The sequence below is a fragment of the Myotis nattereri genome, assembly GCF_964212035.1.
Source record: "Myotis nattereri genome assembly, chromosome: X".
NCBI lineage: Eukaryota > Metazoa > Chordata > Mammalia > Chiroptera > Vespertilionidae > Myotis > Myotis nattereri.
In genome coordinates this window covers 122,675,949-122,692,937 of record NC_138078.1, presented here as the reverse complement: position 1 = coordinate 122,692,937, position 16,989 = coordinate 122,675,949, and the positions used below count along the sequence as shown (strand labels likewise).

At 37.5% G+C, this 16,989-nt stretch overlaps 1 protein-coding gene across 1 annotated transcript in view; it reads left to right on the top strand.

Moving 5' to 3' along the window:
• Positions 1–16,989, top strand: part of GPC3 (glypican 3) — a 407,972-nt gene that overhangs the window by 85,777 nt on the left and 305,206 nt on the right. The window lies entirely within an intron of this gene.

Sequence of the window (16,989 nt, the reverse complement as noted above, 5' to 3'; positions counted from 1 at the left end):
CAGATCTGGGACTGCCTAGGGCACTGCCTGGTGAATTGTCTTCTTAATAAACAAATTAGAACATGCCTTATTTCAAACAAAATCTGAGAAGCTAGGTATTTAATCATTGTCATGAAAAGAAGATAAAAGGATGATGTGTTTTCCAGGTTTTAACCTGTATCTAGTTGAACAAATGTGTAAATTTGTCCTATAAGTACTGCATTCATATATACTTGTGCACAGCTAGCACAGTGCTTAGCATGTACTTGAGGTTCAATTAAAATTTGCAGGATAAATGTGTTACCTTAATAAAGATTAAGATGTTCTGACTTATTAAGACATGTTCCTTGGGGTGGTTAGCATAAATAAAAGTTTGGTAAGGGTAAACACTAATTTGAAAAAGTCACTGAAATGCTTGTATTTTATGAAAAGCTATATTCTAAAATGTAAAATATTAATATCTCACCAGCCAGGCCATTTTTTTCCTCCTTGGATTACAGTATAGAGACTGTTTTTCACCTTTGACTTAGCACATACCAATTGGGTCAAGGGCAGTGGGGAGGGGATGAAGTTGAAAAATGGTCACTAGGAAGCATCACTCCATCTGGCCACAGTGAGTCATGGAGGACTTAGCATCAGATTCATTTGGAGGGCTCAATATTTTCTTGAGACATCCCTATAAATTTTATGCCCTATAAGCAAAGAGTTTGGCCTTATGCTAGTTAGAATCTGATCAGCAGCCAAGTTTACCTGTGCTGTCCTATGCTCCTCAGAGTAAAGTTATTGAATACAAGCCCAATTACAGCCAGTTTCACTCACAAATTGGAAACCAATTCAATTGAAAAATGGTTGTAAGTGCCTACTATGTGCTCAGATTGTGTGATGTCTTCTGTGGAAGTATGAGACATGATCCTTGATCCAGAGATGCTTAAAGGCAAAGTAAATACAAATGAAAATATTTAAATAACAGCACCAGATAGTCTGAGAATCATAGCTTGAGAAGGAACTATGAATATCCAAACTTTCCAGTTACAAGGAGGACAGGATTAGGTTAGGAACAGAATTCCCCAAAGTCTACCGGACAATTGGTAGAAATTAGAACTGGTATTCAATTCTTCCAACTCCTAGATACTTATTTCATTGTATCATATAGGTGGTTATATGATATTTTGACATACTTGCTTTGATCAGCTGTTTTTATGCTGGGAACTTTTTAAAAAATGTTTTTACAGATTTTAGAGTTAGAGAGAGATAGAAACATCAATGATGAGAAAGAATCATCAATCAGCTGCCTCCTGCATGTCCCCTACTGAGGATCTAGCCTGCAACCTGGGCATGTGCCCTGACTGGGAATCGAACCAGTGACCTCTTGGTGCATGGGTCAACACTCAACCATTGGGCAACACCAGCTGGACATGCTGGGAACTTTTTGATGAGACTATTTTAAAATGAGGCGGTGCGGGGGGGGGGGGGACTTCTGCAGCAGCCTCTAAAACAAACTGCTTAAATATTTAGCTACTTTTAAAAAATTTCCAAGTAATGTGCAAAACAGTCTTGCCCCATCCCTCAGCTTCACCTCATCCCACAACGTTGAGGGTGGGAATCACGGATGAGGTGAGAGTAAGGGGTCAAGGATGGAATGGGCATCTTGGATGGGGTAAAGCTCAGAGAAGGGATGAAGGATGGGGTGGGGGGGTCAGTCTGGCAGACAAAGCACACATCACCAGGAGTCATGTGTTTCCCACACTTGCTCATCTTTGAAAGGCCATTAATCATTCTGGGCATGTTATCTGCTCATTCTCTGAGACTTCTCTTATTTTTTGAATAGTCTCTATCTTAAAATCTCTGATTCCCATCTTTCAAGGGAAAAAGAATAGAGTGGGGAAGGATATTTGGATCACAGTATAGTCTCATAGTCTCAGACCCAGGCTTCACTGGGAATCCTTGAATCAGTGAATGTGAGTTCTCTAATTAATATTCCATGTAAAAAACTATGGAAAAGTAATATGCGTCTACTATTTCAAAAATTGTGAAGCGATATGTTGCTTTGAGAGAATAGGACTGGTAGGCTCCTTCGAGGTTTATCCTCTTTCAAAATAAAAACACTTAAAAATGTATATTTTTTCCTAATTACAAATGTATGAATTTTTCATTTAACAATACAGTTTTAATGTACAACTATTTCTAAACTTTTCGGAAATATAAAAAATAAAGGCCAAAAGAACTGTATATTTGAAAATATTCATATTGAAGAAGGTAAAAAGTAAAAGTCCCCCATAATCTGGGTCGGGATTGCAGGAAAAGTATCAGGCAGGAAATGATAAAAAGCCTCTAGTAGTCTGTTTTTGTTTTGGCTACAGCATGATGTCCATATTAAAACAACCATGCCAGAATGTCAAATATAAATATAGGATGTCTGGTTTTTAGTAAAACATTTAAGAGTCTTCCGTAATATCCTTGTGTATAAGATGGTGAAATTAGACTGCATAACTAGTTATTAGGCAAATTCACAGCTGGCTGAGCACTTATTCAGTGTCAACCTGGAGGAAGATGTTTTTAAGGAATGACCACAAGACTGTTTTTGGTTCTGCCTGGTCATTTATTTAACAGATACTGAGCACCTACTGTGTAAAAGGCACGCTACTTAGCACTGTGAACAATATAAAGTATTGTGGCTCAGTTGTTGGGTGTCGTTTAATACAACAAAAGGTTGCTGGTTTGATTCCAGTTGTGGGCTCAATCCCTGGTTGGGGGCATGCAGGAGGTAGCAAACCAATGTTCTGCTCTCACATCAATGTTTCTCTTTCTCTCTCTAAAAATCAATAAAAATATGTTTTTAAAAAGAATACAAAGTCCATGTCCGTTTCCTGTTCCCACCCTAAAAGAACAGATTCTTGATCTTAGTTGATCACAAAAACAGGCTTTTTACTTTGCAGATAACACAAAGCTGGGTGGTGTATTTTAATATATAGGATGACAGAATCCAGATTTAAAATGACCTCAACTTGTAGGAACTCAAGGTCAAAACCTACAAGATGAAATTTAACAGTGATAGATGTAAAATCTTGAATTTAGCTTTAAAAAATTGCATATGTACAGGATATGAGAGATGTGACTTGGCAGCAGTTTATGTAAAAATTCTTGGGGATTTAGTTGATCACAAGTTTAATATGAGCCAACAATGTGGTATAGCTTATTTTTTTAAAGCAAAAACAATTTTAGGTTGTATTAGAAGCATGTGTGCTGATCAGACCACATCTGGAGTATTATGTTCAATTATAGTCACCACATTTTACTAACATTGACAAAGTTGAGATTATCCAGAAGATAGTGACCAGGATGGGTCTGAAAATCATATAACATGAGAAATGGTTGAAAGGACTGGAGAGATTTAGCTTTTGCTTTAGGCCTCAGCATCAATCTTTTAAGTCTTTGTTAGATTCCCTTGCTATGTACTTCCACACTCCTCTGGACAATCCTCATGCTTTTCCCACTAGACTAGGGCTTTGTTAGAGCAGGATAGGGTTTCTGTGTGTATTGTGACATCTGTGGGGCCCAGCACTGTGCTTGATACAGGGTGGGTCCTCAACAATGCTTAGAGAATGAGCGAGTGAATTTTCCAAGTTTGAGAGCCTTATGTGCAGCTGGGGAAAACTGATAAAGAACTATAGTTCCTGGAATCTATTGTCATTAAATAATGGAACAAAAAAGGAACTTAAAGTCCCTAAACGTTTTTAAATGGTTCTTTTTTCCCCCTCCTATTCTTTTGGCCTCTGCTAGGACCAGATACTAGATTTACATGTCTGCTGTAACAGAAATCTTAAAAAGCATTCTCTCTAAAAGGAGCATTTTAAAAATTGACTTAAAATTCTGGCACTAGTATCAAGGAGATGCAAATGAAGATAATTTGATTATATATATATATATATATATATATATATATATATATATATATATATATATATATTTTTTTACTCACAGATTAGTATTTCGTCAAATGGACACACTCATACATTTCTGGAATAAGCCTTTTGTAACAGCAAGTTGGCAATATGTATTATCAAGGGCCTGAAAATATTCATGGTTCGATTCAATAATTCTACTTCTGGAACTGTCTCCTATGAAAGCCATACTGAATCCAGAAAAAAAAAACTTATGAACAGAGGTTATTTTCTGATAACAAAAAATTGGAAACAATAAAATATTTAACAATAGAGGAGTAAATGGTTAGATAAACTGTGATATGTTCATTTGATAGAATGTTATACAGTCATAGTTTTTAGCTTCTACAGGATATAAAGCTCGGTATGTAGGACGATAAAACCATGTGAAAATAAGTAAGCTTAAATCTGTACAGAAAAAAATCGTGGAAAGTCTTATACTAAAATCTCAACAGTGGCTGTTTCTCAGTGTGAGATGGTTAATTATTTTTGCATTAGGTCTCCTTTTTGCATTTTCTAAAATTTTTTAAAAGCATTTTTATATTGAAGACAATTTATAGTGTACCCCATTATGTGTATAAATAGACCATTAGAGTCCAGGTCTCTAATGCCCCTGTGTATCGCCAATTATATCAAGGACATTCTGAAATTGTGAGGGGGAAAAAAACCCCAAACATCATCAGACCAAACTTTATTTATTGCTAAATTTGATTAAAATTAATTTTAGTTCATTTAATTCAAAAAAACATGTAAATAGACATTCTGAACACTTAGATTAAGGAAATGTTCATGGATATCAGAACTAAAAGGTTATACAACTCTTAAAAAAGAAAAAAGGTCAGCATTCCAAGTTCTTAAGAGCCAGGCACATTTTGCAAATGGAGTTAAAAAAGTGCCTTGAATGACTGGCTCCTAGAGGGGAGGAGGCGGGGAATGAGGGATTGATTGCAAATGAATAAGAGTGATGGTTTGATATATACTGGACAAATAACTGGAAGAACCTGGATATCATCAAGTAGTATCTTGTTAAATCAAAATCTGTTCTAATGGATATTTAGATATTGCTTAGATGTATCAAAGTTCAAGCTGTCAGACCTCTTTGTATTGTAAAAATGTATCCATTTTCTTCTATCGATATTACTAGTAGCTTTCCCAATATCCATTGTTTAATTTAACACAGTTTCCCTTGTACAAAGAAGACGTATTTACAGGCACATTTGATGAAAATTTCATTGTAGGCTACATATTAATGCAGGCTGTCTCCTCTTTCTCTAATAATATAGATTATTGGTTCCTCAGTCACTTGCCTCACCATTTTTAAATTATTTTCCCAATTACAAAAAAAGGACACTTGCAGACTTAAGAAAACTGAATAGTTCTGAGTTTTATTACAATGTGGGCATGGGGGGAATCAGTATTTACCAGGGGTAAATAACAGATTTGGGTTTGTTGAGAATGTTCAGAGTGGTTGAAGAGAGTCTAGGTTTGAAGAAAGTAAAGCTCTTATACACATTCACATTTGGTGACTTTGCTCTTTGTAATTTTGCACTCTACTCAGCTTGTATATCTATGTATGTGGGATTAATTTTCTCCTCTGTTTTCATGTATATTGCATGTTAAGGATAACAGGGACCACACTGTTAAGAAGATGAAAGTAATTACTCTTCTTTCCTTACCAATATTTTTGGTCTTTTTCCTCCCTTCTTCCATGTTTTCTCTTCCTCTTACTTTAAATATTACCATTCATATTTTCTTGAATCACCTAATTTCTGTTTCAGCGTGCAGCAAACTGTTCTTCACAACCGGTCAATTCCCTTGCATTTTACCCCAAATCTCTGCTAAATGAAAATTCCATACAGCATTAGACTGACATTTCTACAGAGCCAAAGCATGGAGAGTCTCTGAGAATGGATTTGATATGCATTTTCTTTTCTTGTTTTATTTTTAATTTCAAAATGTTGCAATTAAATGAGGCATGATGGTGACAAGAGATTTTCCACCTGATAACCTGAAGGTGTGATCTCTGTTGGATGAGCATTCTTAAATGGGAATCTGGGTAGGTAACTTGAAAGAAAGCTATGTACTTCAAAGGTTCTTGTCGCCTCAGCTACCCTTATCTTTACATTTGCATTGGTCTGGCAAGTGTTAATAACTTGGTCATTTGCCTGCAGATAACTCCATTGGAACCTGTAGATTATTTCGATGGGGAATAGCCAGTGGGTGTATTATCTCAAAATAGGCGGAGATAGGAAAATTCGGAAAGAATTCTATTGGAATGAAATACGGCACAGACAGCACAATTTTATGAAAGTTTTCCCCCAGTATGTGTAAAACATGTTGGTAAGTCTCAGTAGTAGATGCACCCTTTCCATTGTTCTAACTTCCCTATGAAGTGGGGTTTTAATTACATGATTTCCCAAAGTCTGTTTTTTAAAAAATAAAATGGCTTAAGAATAAGTGTCTGCTGATATTTCAACATGTAAAATATTGGTGCTGGGTGAGAACAGGGGAAACATTTATTTTGAAAGGAGCAGATGGTACCCCATGGGGTGAAGATGATGTGGTAAATTTGCTTTCTTTACCGTGTCCATAAGGTCATGTACAAATGGTCAGAAAGCAAATGAAAGGTACCCTTGAAGCCATTTACACTTTGATGTCAGCTTTCTTTCAGGAAAGGCTAGTTTTGTTTATTTTTGTTTTTATACAATATACGCCCTGATGTTGTTTGTTAGTTTCTCTTTTTATTGCTGCTTATTTAGTGCTGCTTCATCAAGGGCTTAGGTTTCTCTTTGAAGTATCTGAGTTCTACCTCTATAATGCAGTTTCTTAAAGACTCTAGTGATAAACTAGACTTGAGCCAGTAACCTCGCCAGCACATTTTGCCTTAATGGCTCCTGCCTCCTGAACAACAGTTGAGTCTGTGGGGCTAGAATGATTATTGGTGGGGGCACATTTCCTCCCATGGCTTTGTTGTCTTGGGAACATTCTCTCTCTCTCTCTCTCTCTCTCTCTCTCTCTCTCTCTCTCTCTCTCTCATTCATTTTCACAGTTAAGACTTACCTCTCCCTCTCCATCTCAGACTGGCCTCTTTCCTGTGTCTGACCTCTCTGAGCATTTAACTACCAGTCTGACAATAGTCTCAGCACTTAATTTTATTAGTCTCTAGCCCTTTCTCGTACTTTCCTTTTTGCTTCCCAATTATTTTGCAACGCTCTGAGGAAGGAGACCATGTTTTACAGAATAATTCCTTTATTAACAAGATGTATGTGGTCCTGTGACACACATTCTATTGTCACATAGTTTGTGACCAGAGGAAGAAATGATATAAGAAGCATAGGACTCTAGGATGTCAAAGAAAAAAATGATGGGGGAGAGGAGAGATTAGTACTAAGTTTTCAGTAAATACTAATTGAAGTATTGTCAGATACATCAGGAAACATAAACTGGATATTGAGTAGAGTGTTAATATTAATTTTAAGGTTATACTACATTGAGTTATTTGAAACACTTCAGCTATACTTCTTATTCTGTCCTCTAGATTGCTTTGGGGATCTGTACCTCAACACTGGCATGGCTGTTACCAAAGGCATAGGGGCTACATGGGTGGAGATATTGTGGTCCCTTTGCCATCCTGAGCCAGGCTTGGAAAACCAGTCTTCGCTTGTTTGGTACCCCCAGCCACTCAGACCACCAGCCAGATAGCACATAGCTCTGTGGGTCAGGACATAGGTGACGTCCCTGCTCTTCCAGCTGCAACCTTGTATGTGTCTTAGCCACTTCTGCTCAGTGCATTGGGGTCAGGGTCAGTCAGAATCCAAAGCCAGATTTAAGACAGTGGGAGAGGAAGATTGAGTGCCATAAAGGCAAGTAGGAAGGTAGAGAGAGAGGTGAGAAAGTTGTGAGTCTGCCCCCTATTGGCTTCTCACTGTGTTGCCCTTTCCTTCTCTGCCAAAGACTATAAGGGGGATACAAGTCTCTGTTCAGTAAAAGAGATGTATGCAAAAACATATCTATAAGGGGCTTTGGTTAGTTGTATCATTGTTATTAATAGCGAAAAATTGGGACTGGTGAAACATTTAAAATGGTATTTTCAAAGGTTTGTAATGAGTGAAAAATGCTTACAAATAATACATGTAAAAAAGCAAGACTTTGCCCTGGCTGGGTAGCTCAGTTGGTTAGAGCATAGTCCCATGCACCAAAATGAGCAAATTATTTGCTTTGGTGAAATTTAAAAAAATGGTGCTTGTATTTGAGAATGTTTCCAAAGTAAACAAAAAATACTCTAATATTAAGCTGATATTTTGTATAAAAATTCACTTAGGTTAATTTGTTCTAATTCTTTTTGCCCTCTTAAAAATAGAATTTTTTGACAGTTAATTTTTTAATCAAAAGGTAGCATTTCAGATGTCTTTAAATACATCTCTCTAGAAATGTTTCTTTTGGTGGATTTTTATACTGAAATGATATTGGAATAACCTGAAATACAATCTTTCTTTTATTTGATCTGCTTCAGAAACAGAAAGTTCTGGAAAATCCATGTGATTGTCTTTATGAGGAATTTAACAGTATACTCTTCCAAGGAAAGAGAGATGGACAATACAAAATATAATTTACTTAAAAAATGAATCCTATTTTGTGAAAAATTTCCCAGGTTCCTTGTGGGTGGTGCTTGGTGGGCCTTTTCATATTAGTAGTTTGCTCTTTGCCAACTCCAGTTCAGTTGAAGCTTGTTTGGAAGATTGCTTGGCTCAGTGGTGGTGACTCTGCCACCCCTAAGTAGCCAAAAGAACATAGACTGCAGCTGAGCATAGGGATCTCCATGAGGCATGGTTTCAGCAAATGTGGAGCCCTTAGAGAACTTTTAAAATCGTACAACTTCTATCCTAACATCAGTTTCCCCCCCGGCCACCCTCTGTCATTTTTTAGAAGAACATTCAAGAAGGAAATTGATTTTCAGTTGACTAGGAAGATGTAACTTGGTAAAATTTTTAAAGAAGACAAAGCCTTGTGCTTTTGTTTTATTTATCCCATAGATCTACATTTGCGTGAAGTATGTACATCTGGTATTTTCACAGGTGCCACAGCTAATCTGTCTGGATGGCCTCTAACTTTTAAGACAAAGTGGGCAGGGTTGCTGTTTTGCTCTTGCTACCACCACTTGATTGTGCTTCTTTTATTAAAAACATTCTCCCCCCCCCTCACAGACTTTTTGCACAGGGCCCTATATTTGCCAGGTACCAATAAATGTTTGATTGATTGCTATCTTTTAAGTATAAATTCAACATTTAGCATTCAGATATTGAAGTTTCCTTGTGCTGAAAAACAAAGCAATCTCTGCTAGAAGAATACCCAATTGAATATTAGGAACCAGCTCCCATAGGTAAATTGGCATGTTGTTACTGAACAGGAAGAGTTCATTCAGTTGGCACTAGCAGAGCCAAACACTAAACATTGGTAATTGCAGTGGAGAAAGACTGACTATTTTATAATGAATGGCACTTCCCAGGAGAATGGGAAGCTAATGCTCAAAAGACCAAACTCCTCGATTCAGGGTTTGAGGTGGGTTTTTAAGGGTAAAGGCGGAACAGGTATGTGAAAGCACTGGCGAGTTGTTTTCAATTAGAGGATGTTGGAGGTTGGCCATTTACTTCCTAGACAATGGACCCTTTGATTCTGAAAGGGTTCTGATGTTCCACTTCTGGTTATGTCCTAGTCCTTTGGTTCCCTTTGTGTGTGGAGGGGTGAGAATTAGGTTCTGGGTGCACCTGGAGGACAAAGTTTTGTCCTCTATGCATGCTTTGGCTGCATGACTTGGGGTTTTGATCTGTTTCCTCCAAAAAGCAACTCAGCATCTCATTAAACAGGATAGGACCATTTTATACTGGTACTATGGCTACAATGTATGTGTTCTGCTTCTATGCTTTAATTTAAATGGAATTTAATAATCACAAGACTGTTGGTCAAATCCTTTGTTTAATAGCCACCTAGAGAATCAGTATTTTCCAATAACTTGTGAGCAATCTAGAATCTTGGAATTCTGTTACATTTTTTTTTTTTTATTGAACATTTCTTGAGCTAGGCTTTGGGTGGTGATGGAAGGTAGGAAGTAGCATTTACATATAATGGTTCAGACTTAGTCTTTATTCCGTAGGCTCTTATAATCTTGTGGACTGGGATTCCTTCAAGAATACTGATGATGTACAGTTTAAGGAATATACACCTTGACAACCAGAAGAAAATGTGTACTAAAGTTGGTTGGTAGTGTCTGTGAATGCCAGGCTCCTTAGGGGCTAGAACAACGAGGAGAAAAAGGAGATGTGTGAAGAAAGGGAGTAGCAAGAAACAGTGGAAGAAGGAAGAAGGGATGACAGCAGAAAGGTAGATATGGCTCAGTGAAGTAGGGCTCTGTTCAATAATGTGCTGAGGTTGGTTGGGGATATGATGAGGTCATCACACACTCAACTCTGTGTACCACACTGTATATGACTGATGTTCATTGTAATGAACCAGAGCCATTAAATAGTTTGTTTCATATACAGAATTCCATTTACAGAGACAAACAAATGTAAGAAGTATCTATACAGCAGTGTGTAAGTATTTTAAAAGTTAACTTTTTATCCAAAAGACCTCGATCTACAAATACTTAACAAGGTCAGATATCATGGGGGGGAGGGAATACAAAAAATAAAACAAAACAACAAAAAAAACCCAAAAACATGTGTGTGCCTTTGAGCAGTTTACTTAGCTAAGAAGACTAGACATATACAAATGAAAAGTTGACTCTTGTTACAGGCAGCATAGGCCAGTTGCTTATAGACAGCAACTGTTAGTAGACTCCAGGGGATTGCCAGCTCCCTGGAACCTTGGACAGCCAGGAAAAATTAACAGGTTCTTAAGCTGGCCTGGATGGTTCGGCAGGATTTAGGTTGGTCCAACATAATGCCAGATGTGCAGAAACATTGTCTTTTGCCCTTTGAAAAGTTGCAGTGTCTGACCTGCTCTCATAAACTCCTCCCCAAAACAGGCTTGTGCACTTAGCAGTAATAGATTGAACCATCAACTCCTTAAACCACACCTGGTTGATAATTAGCTCAATCAAATTGTGTTTCAGTCATTACCCTTGGATTTCCCAAGGATGAACTTAATTCATCTCCCACATTAAATTGAGTGCCTGCATGACCAAAACTCGACTAAATAGAATTTCTGTCTCTATAAAATCAATTTAATGCTGTGGTAGTTTTATTGCAAAATAGGTATTGGTTTACAATTTGCCACCCAAATATCTGCACAGAAATGGTTAATATATGTTGTAAAAAGATCTCTGATGGCAAAAGACTCCCCCCACCCCCAAACAGTACTTCCTCTGAAAGAAGATAAGAGGAAGTGAGTTGAAACAGATTCAGGGAATTTAGAGTTGATAAGATCAACTGCTGTTTGTTCAGAAACTACTTATTCTGGTTTTATAGCTTATAAATGTATTGGTGATGGACGCAGGCCCTTACTTCCAAGGTTTTACTTAGCTTATTTTGTGTTATAGCCATACTCCCTTTGCTTCTGACCCACTGCTGGTTGTGAAGGGATGAACTGGTGGTGTGTATGATATATTGCCAAAGCAGAACTGGAAAGAGGCACCTTTATTATAGTGGATTACTAGCTAGATGTGTGGGATACTCAAATCTACTCACTAGTTGCTGTTTAAAATGGTAAGATACAGGTCTAACCACTTCTAGGAATGGTGCCAGGTGTCTATACTAAGGCAACCCAACTCCAGAAGGCTATAAAAATAGCCCCCAAGTAGTTAGTAAGTTCTGATTTCCCACTGAGCTGACCAATAAATCTAACAACCAGTTAATTAAAAATGCTGGGAGGAAATGTTCACCCTCCGTTACCCACCTGTTTTTGTGAATACTCATTGGTTACAAAGGGGAGGTTACAATTTAGCATTTCAACATCTGGATCAGGAAATTCTCTTCTTCCTTTTCATACCAACCCAGAGACATAAATGGCCTACCAGTATGTGGTTGCCTGATACTCCTACTTGGGTGTCAAAGTTTATTAGAGGCTAAAGTGATGTCAGGCTCCCAAAGATGAACCTAGTTATTTTACTTGCCTCAGGGCTTCCTGGCACCACCTGGAAGATCATGCCCCCTCCCCATTTATATTTTTATAAATATTTGAATTGTAATGTCCAATTTAAAATATTTTCTTTTAAAAATTGAATTTATTGAGGTGACCTCATCTCTCCCTTGTTCAGGCTATGAGATTTCTTATAGTCTGCTAAAACTTGATGGAAAACCTTCCTGCCCTGACTGCTGCTATAGGCAGGATACCACAGTAGCCCGGTATATCAAGAGAGTACTATGAGATCTTTTAGAATTTCAACTTGAAAAACTTTTATAAAATCAATTTGTGTAGCAAGCAAAAACGTGGGCAGCGTAGACCAGCTATATAATCCTAATCACTAAAGTCATTAAAGGGTGCACAAAGAAAGCATTGTACTTGGAGTTAAAAGATCTGGGTTTGAATCCTGATTATACTATGTGGTCTCTGAGCTCCAGCATCTCATCTAGAAAACAGGTGTAATAGCACCTACCTCATGGAGTTGTTATGAAGAAGAGAGATCCTGTGTGGAAACATGGATGTACCATAAATGTCATTTGAGTCTGATTGTTTTTTAGGGACATAATGTCCTCTAATGCCTTAGATTGATACAAAATTGCATATTTGCAGGGAGCTTGAAAGAGGGGAAAAAGTGGTGGTGGTGGTTGTGGGCAGGGGAGACCCAAACTCACTAAGTACAACATTGATCATTAGGAACCTTCTCTTGAGACACCAGTATTAGTGAATTGTGTTTCCCTTGATTTTTTTTGCAGATTTTTTTTTTTAAAAAAACTTGCAGATATTTTGATGCAAAGGAGAGAAAAATAATGTATCTTGAATTCTAGTCAGGACTCTGCCATTTAATAAGTCACTTTTTCTTTTTAGGCCTGTTTCCTCTCATCTGAAAATATGTTGGAATAGATTAGCACTGTGATTCTTTGTTCACACCCTAAATTCAAGGGCACAGTTGGCTTTTGAGTCTTTATTAATTGGAAATGAAAGTTGCTTTTTAAAACCTGTTTTTATTGACTTCAGAGAGAGGAAGAGAGAGGGAGATAGAAACATCAATGATGAGATAGAATCGAGCCCTCAACCTGGGTATATGCCCTGACTGGCAATTGAACCCTGACCTCATGGTTCATGGGTTGATGCTCAACCACTGAGGAACACCAGCCAGGCATAACTGAAAGTTTTTAATGTAGAGTGAAAAGATATCGGAGAGACTGCTGAGTTCAAGGGTGGATAAGCTTAATTAGCAAGGAAGAAAAGTTCTTTTGCAAGGGAGTAGTAATCAGGAGGCCTAATTTATTGGGATGGATATACAGATTGCTTTTCATGCTTTTGAGCTGCATGTGAGTGTGTTGTTCAGTTTCAAGACTTTTCTAAGGCTGAAGCTCTTATTAATTTGCTTTGCATTAGCAGGGTATGAATTATTAATTTTCCTTATACTTGGTCATGAAGATCTCAAACTGGGGCCCTATTGTTTGACTGTCCAATGCATCCTCCTTTCTCCATCAAAACAGGTTTGTAAATTTACATCAGGGCCAGCTAATAACCCTTTAGATAACACCTCTATCTGCTGCTACCTGATATGTGGTAGGTGGGAAGACTCAGAATTACTTTTATGATAAAACACTGAAAGAACTGGAACTTTTCAGCTTGGGAATTGGAGTTTCAGGGAACCATGATTTTTATCATTAAAAAACCGGAAGGTTTCTCAAGTCAAAGAAGAATTAAAGTAGTCTTTTCGTGGCTTTGGTTTGTAAAGAGGCAAACTAGAGTCAACGGAGGAGAGTTATAGGGAGACAGTTTCTCAAGTCAGGCAATAACTTTCCAGCAGTCTAAGCAGCCCAAAGAGGGAATAAGCTACCTTAGAGAAGTAGCAAAATTTCTACCACCAGTCCTCATTCACAATCCTATCTGGAGTAAAAAAATTAGTCTCTTTAAATAGAAGTTGGACTCATTTTGCAGGAGTAGACCTATATGGATCAAGTTATCTGGTGATGCCTCTGCTATGCTGTGAACACTCCCAGGGCCCAGACCATGTGTCATTTGTATCCTCAGCACCTAGAATAGGGCCTGATCATAGAAGGAGCTCAGAAAATGTTTGTTGATAGAATGACTGAACTAGGCATGCTTTAGGTCCCTAGATCAAGTGTAGTAAGTTGATTTCCATGTAACTATAGTGTTCCCCTTTTTCTTCAGATGTTTCTATGCATTTCACTCACAGCAACTAACCCATTAGAAACTTGTCTGTTTAGAGAACTAAAACAGTTCCATCAACAGAAGGTCCTTCCATGCAAATATTAAAAAAAGAGAAAAAAACCCACATGATTTTAATCTTGGGTAAGCATTATCAGAGTTGCATGCATGTAAGGTAGTCCCAGAATTTCACACATTTTGATGAAGAAACTGTCAATACAGAAAAACTGAAGAGAGAACAATTTAAAAATTCTCTTATTTCCTTGTGAGACGAAAAAATGTGCCTTGTGATTGTCTTGTGTATACCTCGTGAGAGACCTCTGAGCTAATTCCGGAGGTAAGCGTTTGCAGTTCCAAGGGTCAGAGGCCCATGAATAAGCAATGTAAAAACAAAAGGTGGAGACTTTTTATTAGACCTATCATGTTCTCAAGGAGATATCTGAAAGAGGGTGAGGATGGATATGCAAGGATTTCCCCCTTCTCAACAAAAATTTCATCATTTTACCCTTGCATTACCTAGTATGATTGGATAGTGGGTGTTTTTATTGGTATTGTCAAGCTTTTGGAGGGTTAACTCACTTGTGGGATAAAATATATTTCCTACAAGATGTCACTGCATAGGAGCTGGAAACCTGCCTCTCATCACTTGATTGGTTGATTCTATAATTAACAGTTTTTTTGTGTTTTTTTTTTTTAAATAAGCACTTTGAATGAGGCCTTATAAAATAGAGTGAAGGTGATAGTGCCTGGCTGGTGTGGCTCAGTGGTTGAGCATCCACCTATGAACCAGGACATATTCCCAGTCCATTCCCAGTCAGGGCATATACGGGTTGCAGATTTGATCCCCAGTAGGGGATGTGCAGGAGGCAGTGGATCAATGATTCTCATCATTGAGGTTTCTCTCTCTCTCTCTCTCTCTCTCTCTCTCTCTCTCTCTCTCCCTTCATCTCTGTGAAATCAATAAAAACATATTTAAAAAGAAAATAAAGATCATATTGAAAGACAGAAGGCTAAACCGAACAGGAAAATGGAATGTCTTTCCCCAAATACCTCACAGGTAACGCAATGTCTTTAGAAACTATTGAGAAATGATAGACCCTTTAAATTATAATGAAAGACCAGGTCCTGAAAAATATTTCGTTAGTACTAAATAAAGTAATTAAAGGTGCATATAAACCTTTGGTTGCTTTTGGCTGGTGTCTTACAATTGTGGCTTTTACTTAACCTGACCTGCACTCCTGCTGACAATGATTTTCCTGACTAGCTGCTTGTGTGAACACTGCCTGTTCAATTTCTTTTATATCTCTCTGAGGTATATAAAGTTATTCACAGGGACTTCCAAGGCATTTCTCCCCAAGGATTCATAGAGGCAATATTTGAGGGTTGTTTGTCAGACCAAGTATTTCCCTTTCCAGTTTGACCTTCCTTATCTTTTAGTGTGGGGTGGCTTGAGGGTGTCACCATAGGCATACTGCTTTTGAGCCACCATGATCACCATTTAGTGGAAAAAAAAATCCAAGCATCCTGTTTGGACAGATTGTAAACTGTGACATTAGATCTTCCTGGTATGCGGAATGGCTTTCATCACTCTGCCACCCCATTCAGCAAGGTTAAAGGTCTCAGGAAGGTATTTGACTTGTGGCTCAAACTTGCCCTCACTGCTGAGCAATGATGGGTCTTTGCTTGAACCACTTAGGAGGTACCCATGGGAGCAGCATACCAGAGAAAAGTGAAGGAGCACAAATGATTTCATTACAAGATTTGAAATGAAGAGGGCACCCACCAAGAGGAAAATAGAATGTACACTGAAGGCTTTGCCTGTGCATGTGTTTAAAAGTTCTGCTCAAGAAGTAAAATAGTGTTTTTGTGCTGTTTTGTTTAGAGTAGAGAGAAGCTAAAAAAAGCAATGTAATTTGTCTTAGATAAGAAGATCCTCAGAGGCAAGGACTAATAATACCAGTAACCTTATAGACTGTTGAAACTGCTGTATACTTTAATGTTTTAAAAAATGTGTGTTTGTCTGTATAGATACCCGTTGTATGGATATGCACACTTTATTTGTCCATTTATCAATTGATGGGCATTTTCATTTTTGCACTCCTAGGAACTTATCCTAAGGAAATAAACAGGTATGTGCATAAAGAATTAGTTATAAGGATTACTCATTGTGACATTAATAAAAGTGAAAAACTGGAAATAAGCTGAATCTCCAACATTAAGAGGTTGGTTCAGTTATGAGCCATCTATATGATGGGATAATGTAGAGCTCTTAAAATGGTGTTGTGAAAGAATTTTTAATGACATAGGAAAACATTGACAACTTATTTTTAAGTGACAATATAGTACATACAGTTTAATCCCATTTTAATTAAAAATTGGCTTTAATATGCATAGAAATCAGATTGGAATCATAGGTATCAGGAAACTAGTTCTCTCTAGATAGTGGGATTATGGGTGGATTATGGTCTTTTTTATCTGTATTTTCTAATTTTTCTAAAATTATATAATTATTTATTGAATATATATAGTATATGCCAGGCATTGTGTGGTGTACATGTATTTTGTAATAAGGGACTTTAAAATTATTGCTATTGTTAAAAACAATCCAAAAGGAAGTACAGAGAGTTATGTATCATGTCCACACACATACCCATACACCAAATTCTGGAGACGTGACAGGATCTTAAAGCAGCACTAGGGTGTTATGTTTTAACTCCAAATAGATTAAGATGTACTGATAATGACATATTTACCAGATAAGAAAGAC